Below are 11,055 nucleotides of genomic sequence, written 5' to 3'. Positions count from 1 at the left end.
CGGATCTTAGGGGGTAGAACTTGCTGAGACGTTGTCTCACTGGTTATTGTATAACCATTTTTAGGTCCTTAGATGACGTTAGTGAAGGACCAAAAGCCCGAAGAGTAGAGGGTGAAGCTTAAAGGATTGACAATCCTATCTGACTAGTTAGTCATAGGACGATTTTCTTTTGATGGAAGTTGATTCATTTCTGCAAACTTTGTTTTATGAACCGGTGGTGTAAAACCTAACTTAACAATTCGCCTTGTATATATTTACACTATGATTTGCAATGTATATAAGTGTGGTTTCTTGTAAGGTATGAAAATTTGGAATCCTACTTTTTTATCCCGATATTTTACTATCTAGGCATTATTTTATATGCTTCTACATGCATATTAAAATGAAAGGGTCGTCGATGCGTCCTAAGACGTCACTATTAATCGACCAAGGTGTGGGATGGGCACGTGCCTGAGGATAGGGCCGTGACATCCCCGTTTAAGTGGTATTAGAGCAATGGTTAGGGATTGGAGTGATAAAGTGCGATGGACCATGGGATAATTGTAGGAAAGACATTTAAATACATGTCTCGTGCATGTTGATGGTAGTTGTGTGATAAAAAATTGCTTATTGTGTGTATCGCTCATCTTCTAATCCAATGGGGATTTGGAAGACAGGTTTTAGTAGAAAAGACTGAACCATGAGCGAGTCAGAGCAAAGAACTCTGAGTAAGCATACTGCTAGGCCTCCAGCTCGAGTTAGATCGCCGACTAGGGTCAGTGCCCAAGGAGGTAAAGCTAAGGCACCGGCATAGGCCAGTGGTGTAGCACCGCTGCCAGTTGATGCTAGGGTAGCAGCCAAGGTGATCGGGGAACCATCAAGATTGATCAGACCTTGGATGCCATGAGAGAGTTAATGGGACAACAGACCCGAGATCAAGCTGTTGCATTTACTGCCGCTGTTGCAATATCCTTGTCCACCAGCACTAAACTAATTTTTCTGTCATTTTGGGTACCGTATGTCCGTATTTGAAACCTCAAGATTTTCATGACAATCGAGAGTTGCCAATGTGTCGAAGATTTATGTCATGGCTTGAAATTAATCAACCACGGGTCAATTGCAATGAAAATTTCTAAAAGCTACCCGATAGATTAGGACGTGCTCAAATCGCGCCAGATTGAAATTAACCGTGATTTTAAACCCGAATTCAAAAATTGAAAGTTCTGCCATGTCACAATTCATTTTAGGAACGTCGACTCATATTCAGAAGATTTTTCTGCAAATCGAGATTTTTGGCGGAAAAGCAAAGTAAGGCTGTTTTTGTTCGAAATTGTCAGAGGGCCATTTTTGACTGAATATTTGGGATGCAAGTTAGATCATTTGACGGAAAAAAGTCATAAGAAGGTCAAGGACACATAGACCGATTTATTTGAGCTTCAATTGATTGGAATTAAGAGAGAATTGATTGGATTTGAAGTATAAATGTCCAAAATTTGTAACTCCCATGGCACACAACCTTTTGGACACTCAACCAAGATTGTTGGGGAAGATTGGTGGCTACATAGGGCAGAGGGTGAGGGCCATGGATGGTGGGGGCAAGAGAGAGGGGAATTGGACAAGTGTTGAAGCTAGAAGAGCTCTTGGGGACCCCTTTGTTTCAGCAACCCGTCTTCCTCCATAATCCAAGGCTTTCTCCATTGTTATTTTCCATCTTGAGCTTCAAAGAACCAGAAGAGATCAGCCATCAGCCGCCCAAGACCGCCGCTTGCCCGCCGACCTATTTTTCCCCTTGTTTTCCCCTCATTCTAGTTTCTACTCCAGCCGACCTTTCGTCAAATATCCGAGTAAAAAGTTAACTTCCCATTTAAATCAGCGAAGAGCCACCCATCGCCATGAAGAGGACATCCAGCCTGTTCCAGAGTACCTCACCGCTTGTCGGAACGATTCTCCGGCAGTCCCGTACGGCCGCCCAAAGCCGCCGCTCGCCGGACTGTCTGGACTCACCTAGTTCCGCTTGTTTCGTGATTTTCAACCATTTTGTCCCCATTTCTACCCTACCTCCACCCATACAACCACCAGCAAGATCTCCTTGACCCCTAGGAGCCACCGGTTGCCGGCCAACCCATTGCCGGAGCTCCGATCGCCCGTTTTCGCCGTTGAAGTTGCTGGTTTCTTCTCTATAGTTCAACCCAGATCAAAAGCAAAAGACAGCAAAGCCTTAGAGACTTCAAGGCCCATTTTCGATGTCTTCCCGGCCTCCGTTGGTGTCATCGCTTCGGGGTTTATCGACCGCCTTGGCGTCGTGGTTGCCGTGAACTCACCGGCGCGCAAACCGGTGAGTTTATCCTCTAAACCTCGCTTAGTAAGTTAATCTTGCTTAAGGGGTGTTTAGATTAGTCTAATTAGGCTTAAGTGGTTAGATTAGATTATTTTAATATAAATTAGATTAGTTGTATGATTAGTTTAATGGATGTTTAATTAAGGCTAATTGTATGTTTAAATTAGTGTAATCTAGTTTAAGACCTAATTAATTATTTTTAATCAAATAATTATTTCGAATTTATAAATATTATTTTATTAAATTATATTATTATAAAATAAAATATTAATTATTTAATTTTCCGAATAAAATTTAATTTTTTATTATTTTCGAAAATTATGCCGGTATGGCCTGGTCGTCAAAATTTCGCACCGATCGTAGCAAAGTGCGGTCAATTTGTGTCAATTGTATATTTAATGGAGAAATTGAGTGGAATAATGATTATGGTTAATTATTCCAAAGTGTGGAATTGAATGAAATTGGAGAAGTTTTGGTATTTAACTTGAAAATACCTAGTGTTGGCTTATAGCACTGTAATTGGTTGGTAAGATCAGTTTGTATCGATTGATTGAATGGTTGTTTATGTGAGGATTTATCCCAAAGATGTTTAGTATCGATATTCGATTGGAATTTGATTGTGAAAGGTTGTGAATGGATCTAGAAAATTGTCGAAGTTCGACTATGCCTTGTTAGACCGTGATTTGCCACCTGACAAAGATCGTGCTTGATAAGGCCGTAACCCACCACCTATTAAAGGTTGCGCCCGTTGGGCCGTAAATTGCCACCCGATAGGAGTCGCGCCTGATAAGGCCGTAATCCGCCACCTATTAAAGGTCGCACCCATTGGGCCGTAATTTACCACCTAAAGATAGGTCGTGTCCTTGCAACCGTGGTTTTTAGTGAATGATTTGATTGATTATTGAATTATACTAACGTGCAGGAATGGACTGAGGTGAGGTAAGTCCTCAATCCTCTTTGTGTGGCTAGAGCACCCTGTGACTTATTTTCTTCCTAATTGAGTTTTAAAGAGTAAGACTCGCTGTTGTGGGATAATATTTCAGGTCCCTAGATGGTGAATCCTCTGGAGCTTTTTGGTAGACCAGTGAGGGTCGCTGAGAGGATTTTTTACTTCGCCAATCCCGACTGAAGAGCTGGTGAATGGACCTGTCTAGCTTATCTTAGGACAGCTTAGTTTTTTAGGACTAATCATCTATAGATCTTTTGTAAATAGCCTAGTCCCGTAAATGAACTGGGTTTGATATGTATAAAAGTATGTGATTGGTTTTGAAAATGTGATCCCGCTTTTTCTATCCCAATTGAGTTTTGTCTAGGGATTATTTATCCGCTTTCGCATGTGCAATTAAATGAATGGGTCCGTGACGTGTCTTGGGAAGTCGCATTTCTATTAATCGCAGTGGGATGTGCACGTGCTAGAGGTTCCGGGCGTTACAACAGCTGCCACTCAAGCCGCCGCTACTGCTGCTGTTGTCGCCGCTGCCAAGGCCACAGCCGTTGCCACACCTGCCGCCGCACCTACTGCCGCGCCTACCGATGCTCCAGCTAAGTATATAGAGGTGCAGAAAGAAAATTTTATTCATAAGCTGGTGGAGCAACTTTTAAAGCTGAGTTAGCCAAGATTTTCGGGTACTGGAGACCCCGAGGCTGCCTCACTATGGATACAAGATCTGGAGAAAGCCGTTGCACTCCTGATGTGCACTAACGCAAAAAAGGTAACCCTGGCAGTATATCAATTGCAGGGCAATGCCAACACCTAGTAGAGAGCCGCTAGAGAGACAATATTTCCTAAAGGAGTGGTTCCACTATGGGATGCATTCCTCAGAGCATTCAATGAACAATACTTCTTGAGGAATGCAAGACAGTAGAAGATAGAAGAATTCCTGCAACTCCGTCAAGGGTCGATGACTGTTGACCAATATGAGGTCAAATTTAGGGAGCTATCTCAGTATGCTCCAAGACTAATTAAAGACCCTGAGGAGAAGGCTCGAAGGTTCAAGAATGGCCTTTGACACGAGTTGAAGCAACCGCTGGTGCTGTTCGACTTGATTGATTACTGAGAAGTCTATCGTCAAGCACAGTTGCTTGAAAAGAGCCTAACTGAGCAAGTCCCCTCGTTTGGATCGAGGTTTGTGTCTCATCGAGAAGGATTCGCCATGGGAAGAAACCCATGACTGGAGGTAGATTCCTGGTTCCACCCAACAGGAAGGGTGGAGTTGGAAAGTCTGGGCCGAGTCAAAATGGCCTATGTCGCTTCTGTGGAAGGTGACATGGTTCAGCTCCGTGTCCCCGAAGGTCGGGTGTTTGTTTTGGATGTGGCCAACAAGGCCACATGGTCAGAGATTGTCCTAGTAGACCAAGAGGACAACCGCAGTTACCGCCGCCGCTGCCATGGAATAGATTATAGGGTATGCGCCACAAAACACGCCGCAAGGAGGACAGTTGAGACCTCCAGTTCAAGGCACTGTGTATGCCATCACACAAGGTTAGGCAGAGGCTGCGCCTAACGTGATCATAGGTATGCTTACACTGAACGACCAACCTACTTACGCTTTATTTGACTCTAGAGCAACTCATTCCTTTATTGCCGAGTAGTATGTTAAGTTGTTAAGCTTAAATCCCATATTGTTGGAGTTGGTAGTTTGCATATCTACACCATTGAAGGATAAAGTTATTGCTGCTTTGGGTTATTTTGGTTGCAAGTTAGCAATTGGTGAGCGAGTGGGGAAAATAGACTTGTTAGTCCTAGCCATGTATGACTTTGATTTGATAATTGGCATGGGCTGGCTCACCAAGCAACGAGCTATATAATCAACTGCTATTGCAAGGCGATTCAGTTTGACTCGTTAGAGGGTAAGAGCTTCGAGTTTGTCGAGAATCGAGAATCGAGGAGGACCCTCGATTATCCTGGTCTCGTCAGCAAAGGCAACTCGTTTGTTAGACGAGGGTTGTTAAGGTTACTTGGCAACTATCATGGATACGACAATTGTGGAGCTGAAAATGGAAGACATTGCTGTGGTACAAGAATTTCCAAATGTCTTTTCGAAGGAACTGCTAGGATTGCCACTAGTGAGAGAAATTGAGTTTTTGATCGAGTTAGCCCCCGGGACAAAGCCAATCTCTAAGGCTCCTTACCAGATAGCATTATCTGAGTTGAAAGAACTGAAGGTGCAGATGCAAGAGCTTTTGGATAAGGGATTTATTCGTCCTAGTGCATCACCTTTGGGAGCACCAGTTCTATTTGTAAAGAAGAAAGATGGTTCGTTGCCTTTATGCATTGACTATCAGTAACTCAATCAGATAACGATCAAGAACAAGTATCCACTCCCAATGATTGATGACTTGTTTGATGAGTTGCAAGGAGCATCCATATTTTCAAAGATCGACTTGAGGACAGGATATCATCAGCTGAGAATTAGTAAGGAAGACATTCCTAAGTCAGCATTTCGTACTCGGTATGGTCACTATGAGTTCACGGTGATGTCATTCGGGTTGACGAATGTTCTTGCTGCCTTCATAGATTTGATGAACCGAATATTCAAAGAATACCTAGATCAGTTTGTGATCATACTCATTGATGATATTCTGGTATATTCGAGAAGTGACGATGAGCATGAGAGTCGTTTGAGACTAGTGCTATAGACACTAAGAGTCCATCAGTTATACGCCAAGTTCCACAAGTGTGAGTTTTGGTTGACTCGTGTTGCTTTCTTAGGTCACATGATTTCAGGCGAAGGAATCTCTATGGACCCGAGCAAGATTGAAGCCGTGATAAATTGGCCAAGATCGACGATAGTGATAGAAATAAGAAGTTTTCTGGGTTTGGCAAGTTATTACAGACGGTTTGTGGATGGGTTCTCATCATTAGCATCACCACTGACAAAACTCTTGAAGAAAGAGGAGAAATTTATATAGACAGACAAGTACGAGAGTAGTTTTCAAGAGCGGAAGGAAAACTTGACTACCGCACCTATGTTGACGATTCCATCCGGTCCTGGATGATTCGAGGTCTATAGTGATGCGTCATTCTGAGGATTGGGTTGCGTGCTGATGTAACTTGGCAGAGTTGTTACATACGTTTCCTATCAGTTGAGGCCTCATGAACAAAACTATCTGATGCATGACTTAGAGCGCGCAGCAATTAACTTTGCCTTGAAGATTTGGAGACATTATTTGTGCGGAGAAAGATTCCAAATCTTCTCCAATCATCAAAGTCTCGAGTACCTATTCTCTCAGAAGGAGTTGAACATGAGACAGCGCCGATGGATGGAATTACTAAAGAACTATGACTGTGATATCTTGTATCACCCGGGAAAGGCGAACAAGGTCGCTGATGCTTTGAGTGGAAAGTCTTTAATTGCTCATATATTGATGAAGGAGTGAAACCTAATCGAGAGAGCTTGAGATTCGGTATTTAAGTTTGAGGTAGGCCACCTTTCAAGTCTAATGGCCACCCTCAGAATTGAACCGGATGTCCAAATTAGAATCAAGTTACTCCAACCGAAAGACCTAGATGTGCAAAAGATCCTGCAAGAGGACACTAAGAAAAGAAAGGCTGACTTTCAAATTTCTAATGAAGGAACACTAAGGTTCTGAGGACGTTTAATTGTGCCTAACGATGTGGAGTTTAGAGAGGATATTTTACCAAAAGCACACCGTAGTAGTTACAGCATTCATCCTGGTAGCACCAAGATGTATCACTATTGGTAGTCAGGTGTGAAGGCGAATATCGCCAAGCATGTCGCCAAGTGTCTGACGTGTCAACAAGTGAAAGCCCAGCATTGCAAGCAGGGAGAACTTCCATAACCTCTCAAGATCTCATAATGGAAATGGGAGCATATCACGATGGATTTCATGACTGGACTGTTGGAGAAAACTTTCGTATTTGTTTTGAAGCTGACAAAACGTTTCCATTAGTCTAGTCTGAACATTTGCAGACTCTTTCATCAAAGTCTGAAGATCACCAGAACGCCAGACTCAAGATTTAAAGTCTGCCCTCATTGATAGTTCCTAGACGGACGAAGAAGACTTATTTAGAATCGAGTATTTCTTCAAGGATTTGATTTAAGTGGCTAGAGATAGCATCTCAAGATCTATTATTCGTTTTGAAATTGATTCGAGTAACTTGGATACGTTGATTGGCGAAGTATACTTGGAAGGTTCTACTTATGGAAACCTAGATCCTGATTGTATGTCCGAGCAGGATTGATGGGCTATCATCACATTCCTTAAGTAACTCGATATCTCCCTAATTGATTATGTCCAATGGGTAGATTGGAAAAACTCCTTTGGAATGTGCCAATGGTTATGAAGGCATGGAGGAGTATATAAGGAAGATGCTCTAGTTGTTCGAGTGTGTGCATGATAGATAAATTCCAAAGTCTGAAGTTCCTTGTTCTTTGCTGATTCAATTGTTGAGCGAAAATTTGTACTCAAAAGAGAGTTTAGACATTTGTGAAGCCTTAAGGAAGTGTAACAGAGTCTCTACACTGTGGAATCAAGGACGTGATACTGTAATGACTCTTTTGATTCATAGTGAAATCCATCCGATGGGCTGTTAGTGTGAGAGAGTGGACGTAGACTTGGATTAAGCCGAATCACTATAAACCTTGTGTTCTTATTCTCTTCCCTGAACTCTTTTATTTTGCTCGTAATTCTGTCTAATAGTTAGAATCCAATTTCCTCTACAAAGTCTGTTGTCAACTAGACTCAAATTAAAAGAAAAGTTTTATACTATATTTTTGCAAAAATTGTTTTCGCACCTATTCATCCCCTCTAAGTGCTCGTACTAGCACTATCAATTGGTATCAAAGCCTGTGTAATCATTTAAATTGAAGTGTTTTTATTTCAGAGTTAAAGATCCATAGCTAGTATGTTGGCTCCAAGTTTGGCTGAAGGGCAAAGCAACACCAGACCACCTTATTTTGATGGAAATGAATACAGATATGGAAAAACAAATGAAGGTATTCCTAAGATCAAAAGATCATCTGGAATGGGATGTGATAGACAAAGGAATCATTCCTAAAGCTACAACAGTCTCAGAAAGGGGAAAAGAAGCTGCAGAGGCTAGCGAGTTGACTCAAGAAGAGATAACCAAGAAACAAGCTCTTGATACAAAAGCAATTTACTCCTTATATTGTGCATTATCTCACACTGAATATAATATAATATCTTCTTATGAAACAGCTAAAGAAGTCTGGGATAAGCTACACATCACCTATGAAGGAACCGATCGAGTGAAAGAAACCAGAATTAATATTCTGCTCGGTCAATATAAAGCCTTCAAGATGAAACCAGGAGAATCTATCACTGACATGTTTATTCGTTTTACAGAAATCGTGAACAGTCTTGAGTATCAAGGTCAACCAATCTCAGGACCCATGAAAGTTAACAAACTACTGTGTGGATTTTCCAAAGATTGAAATCACGTAAAGACCTCAATAAGAGAAACACAAAGGATCATGCCACTCTCCGTTGACGAATTGGTTGGCACTCTTCAGTCTTATGATGTGGAGCAAATCAATGAAGATAAAGATCCCAAAGGTAAAAAAATATATTGCTTTAAATCTAATGATAATTATGATGTTACAGATTCTGAAGATGATATGGACGATGAAGAGCTTGCTCTGATGATAAGAAGGTTCAGAAAACTGGACAAAAAATGAAGAAGATTCAATTGGAAGAAACAAAGCTCTCAAAAATTTCAAAATAAATCAGCTGAGGACGATGAATCCAATAAAGATGTGATTTGTTTTGAATGCAAGAAAAATGGACACAACAGACCCAACTATCCCTTGCTGAAGAAAAAGAAAGGAAAAGATGAGAAGTACAGAAATGCATTCAAGGCATAAACTTGGAGTGATACCGAATGCAAAGAGAGTGATGATGATTATGCTAATATTTGTTTAATGGCAAAATCAGAATCGATTCGACTCGAGACAGTATACGACTCAAACTTAGACAGTGAAATCGAGGTAAGTAATTTAAAAATTCCTACTAAAGTCTCTAAATATATTGATGAATCAGGTCTTAGTCTCAAAACCTCTCTCAAGAGAAATTCCGAGCTAAAAAGGGAAAATTCCACACCGAAGCAACAAGAGATTGTTTGGAAAGAAAAGTTCGAAAATTTAGATAAAAGTTTTATTACTTTGAAAGAAAATACAAACTCTCAGTCAAAAGAAAATACACTTTTGAAAAATGATATTTCAAGTATTTCAAAAGATTTTCTATAGGATTCGAGAAATTGGAAAAGATTCTTTCAAAGACAATGACCTTACTTTAACAAATCAGGCTTGGGAATGACTTCAAAACCATTCCTCTAATTGATTTTCCAAAAGTAAAGGAAAGAATCAAACAAAGACCTACAAAAGCCTTCTATAGAAATCATTTTCAAAAATTCTTTGTAAAACCTGTTGGCCGTAGTGCTCTTAAATGTTCTAAGTGCAACAGCTCAGAACACTTTGAGAAAGAATGTCCCATGGTTTGGAAACTTGTTAAGAAGGATTTGGCAAAGACCGTATATTGCACTAACTCCATTGGACCCAAGAAAGTGTGGGTACCAAAGAAAGCTTGAGTTTCTTTTTTAAATGCAGGTCACTATCAAGAAAAAGGTCAAATGGTAATTGGATAGTGGATGCTCAAGACATATGACTGGAGATTCAAGTTATTTCATAAAGCTTATGCAAGTTATTAGTGGAAACAGCAAAGGAAAAATTGTCGGATGTGGAACAAGTAAAGATTGGAAGTCTTGCAATCAACGCCTCTTTAGTAGAAGGACTCAATTGCAACTTGCTGAGTATTAGCCAACTGTCCGACACAGGGTTCAAAATCAATTTTCAAGAAGGAATATATTCGGGAACCAGTAAAGACTTCTCTTAGACCTTCATGGGGCGAATACATGGGAACATCTATCTTTTGGACATCAAACCAGAAAAATCTCAATGTTTAATTTCAATTCAAGAGGAAGCTAATCTCTAGCATTGAAAATTTGGCCATATCAACATGAAGCAAATAGCCAAGATCTCTGCAAAGAAGCTTGTTCGTGGACTACCCAACCTGACATACCAAAAATCTAAATTATGCACACCATGTGTGTTGGGAAAATAGGTTAGAAGTTCTTTCAAACCAATAAATCAAGTTTCCACTAATCGTGTGCTGCAGCTCCTACATATGGATCTCTTTGGACCAACTAGGACTCATAGCATTGGTGGAAAGAAATATTGCTTAGTAATAGTGGATGATTATTCATGATTTACTTGGGTATACTTTCTAACAAGTAAATCTGAAACATTTTCTTATTTTTTAAAGTTTTCTAAGAAAGTACAGAATGAGAAAGGGTATGTTATTTCAAATATACGGACAGACCATGGAGGTGAGTTTGAAAATCAAGACTTTGCTAAATTCTGTGATGAATCTGGTTTTCAGTATATGTTCTCCTCTCCATACACTCCAGAACATAATGGAGTTGTGGAAAGGAAGAATAGATCATTGCAAGAAATGGCTACAGCACCTTTAATTGAAAGCAACATTTCTTATCGTTTTTGGGCTGAAGCAGTTTTCACAGCATGTTATATTATTAACAAAGTCTTCTTAAGACCTATTCTAGAGAAAACTCCCTATGAGTTGTTCAAAGGAAAGAAGCCAATTGTTTCATATTTTCATGTGTTTGATTGCAAATGTTTTATATTGAAAAATACAAATGATCAAATTGCTAAGTTTGAAGAAAAATCAGATGAAGGAAT

At 40.3% G+C, this 11,055-nt stretch overlaps 1 pseudogene; it reads left to right on the top strand.

The window, feature by feature from the left end:
* The first annotated feature begins 4,554 nt into the window (after positions 1-4,554).
* LOC120295798 overlaps positions 4,555-11,055 on the top strand; it is a 9,255-nt pseudogene continuing 2,754 nt past the window's right edge.

Source organism: Eucalyptus grandis, chromosome 7 (genome assembly GCF_016545825.1).
Source record: "Eucalyptus grandis isolate ANBG69807.140 chromosome 7, ASM1654582v1, whole genome shotgun sequence".
Lineage (NCBI taxonomy): Eukaryota > Viridiplantae > Streptophyta > Magnoliopsida > Myrtales > Myrtaceae > Eucalyptus > Eucalyptus grandis.
This window is presented reverse-complemented; position numbering and strand designations above follow the sequence as displayed.